This window comes from Octopus bimaculoides, chromosome 9 (genome assembly GCF_001194135.2).
Source record: "Octopus bimaculoides isolate UCB-OBI-ISO-001 chromosome 9, ASM119413v2, whole genome shotgun sequence".
Classification (NCBI taxonomy): Eukaryota; Metazoa; Mollusca; class Cephalopoda; order Octopoda; family Octopodidae; genus Octopus; species Octopus bimaculoides.
Window position 1 is genome coordinate 22,820,138 of NC_068989.1, and position 2,499 is coordinate 22,822,636.

Below are 2,499 nucleotides of genomic sequence, written 5' to 3' on the forward strand. Positions count from 1 at the left end.
TATATACACACACACACATATGTATATATCGTCAACTAAACGTGACTAAGGGTGTAAATAACACATTGCTAGAAATGGGAAATAAAATGCTCCAATGCTGTTACAAAGCACATAATATATACTTTGATAGGGGCTGCAATCGCGCCGAACACTTAACCGAGAATTCCTTATTTCATGGTGAATATATATACACTGATACGGCGAGCTAGCCCGGAATCAACCGAACAAGCTGGCTCCTCTGTGTTTAGCCCCTTATGGGCAATAAAGAAATAAGATGGCTACGGAAATGGCCGGAACTGGTTGATCAGTCTATGGAATTCTCGCTTCGGTTTTAGGGTTGATTGCAGCCCCTATCAGAGTATATGTTATGTGCTTTGTAGAAGCATTAGAGTACTTTAGCTCCTAAGCTTCCATCTGTATTATGCCTTTATGGCAAATGTAATGAAATAAAGAAGCATGCTTCCCAACCACATGGTTCCTGGTTCAGACCCTCCACGTAATACCTTCAGCAAGTGTCTTCTCTTGTAGCTTCGGGCCGACCAGTGCCTTGTGAGTGAATTTTGGTAGACGGAAACTGAAAGAAGTCCGTGATGCATATATATATACGTATATATTCTTTTACTTGTTTCAGTCATTTAACTGCAGTCATGCTGGAGCACCGCCTTAAAGGTCTTTTAATCGAAGAAATCGATGCCAGGACTTATTCTTTGTAAACATAGTACTTATTTTATCGGTCCTTTTGCAAATGACATGAAAACAGCACAAGTAAACACTGAGAAAGGACTCTTCATCAGTTGTCAACTGTCTGTCTACTCCTCATTTCGAGCATTCAATGACAATAGAGTCTTCAAAGTTAGTTGCTTCCACAAATTCTAAAATAAGATTTAGGATTTATGGAGGGTCAAAGTTGAGAACAACAAAATGACAGTGGAGATATACAAGGAAACCGAACGAAAACAAACATGGAGGGTCGTTAGACCAGAACGAGAGGAAAATAGTGAACTCTGAGAGAAACTTTTTTTTAAAAGAGAAAATATAGAAGAGAGAGAAAAACACGTCCGTTCTTTTTAACGTCCGTGCAGGGAAAGAAAGATGGTCACGTGAGGAAAAGAAAGATGGACGATGGTCACGTGTAGGCAACGAGACAGAGAGAAAGAGGGAGGGAGAGAGAGACAAATAGAAAACGGTGAAGAAGGGGGGGGGAGAAAAGAGAATTAGAGAAGGATGAAGGAAGAAAACAGTATAGAGTAGAGAGTTCCATCAAAAAGGTGAAGATAAACTTACTTGGAAGTGGATGCGTCGCATTCAATTAAATAACAAATAAAATATAATATATATATAAAATACAGTTTTATATTTAAGAGATTAGGAATTATGTACATTATTTATATTATTTAAATTATTTACATTTGACGGATATTTGTCCTCATCTTGTTTGTTGTTAACACAAACTTTCGGCTGACATACCCTCCAGCCTTCATCAGGTGTCTTGGGGAAATTTCGAACCTGGGTTCTCATTCCTAAGGTAATTTTCGATGTTATTATTATTATTATTATTATTATTATTATTATTATTATTATTATTATTATCAAGGTTACTGACTGGAATCGAACTCGGAATCTTGGGGCTAGTAGCCGGCGCTCTTAGCCACTACGCCATATAAATCCTAAGCAGTATTTTTTCCGACTGTTCAGAGTTAAAATCCCACTGAGGTCAATTTTGCCTTTCATCCTTTCAGAATCGACGAAATAAAATACCAGTCAAGTAACAGAGTCAATGCAATCGACTTGTCTCCTCCCTTCAAATTGATCGCCTTGTACTAAAATCAGAAAGAATGTTTAAAAGTCATAATTGAGACAATGAAGGGAGCAAGATTCGGGGGACTTTCATCAGGCCTAATACAGCAAACCGTTATGTGCGTCTGTCATCGTGATGCATTGTAAATAACATTTGCAGGTGTATGTGTGGTTGTGTGGTAAGAGGTTTGCTTCCCAATCACATGGTTTCGGTTACAGCCCTTCTACTATGGGTCCGAGCTAACGAAAGCTTTGCTAGTGGATTTGGCAGGCGAAAACTGAAAGAAGCCCTTCGTATGCAGAATGTATGTATGTACGTATGTATGTATGTATCTGTGTGTATTTGCCTTTGTGCCTGTGTTTGCTCCCTACCACCGCTTGACAACCGGCATAGGTTTGTTACGGCTCTTCGGCAAAAGTGACTGTTATGTAATTATCATATTTAAAAAATATGTTCTGGCGTCTATTCGTCCAACTAAAGCCCTTCACGGTGGTATTCCATCATGGCTATAGTCCAATGAGTGAAACCAGTAAAAGATAAAAGAAAACAGATGCATGCTATATATCACAAGTTTGACATAAACAAACAGTCATACTTTGGAAAGAAAAAAGATGCATGCTATATATCACAAGTTTGACATAAACAAACAGCCATACTTTAGAAAGCCACTAATTTTAAAATGGGATGCTTTGGTCGGTATG

The 2,499-nt window shown here is 38.3% G+C and overlaps 1 protein-coding gene across 1 annotated transcript in view; it reads left to right on the forward strand.

The window, feature by feature from the left end:
- The window catches only part of LOC128248677 (aquaporin-10-like), a 24,841-nt gene that overhangs the window by 21,639 nt on the left and 703 nt on the right, over positions 1–2,499 (forward strand). The window lies entirely within an intron of this gene.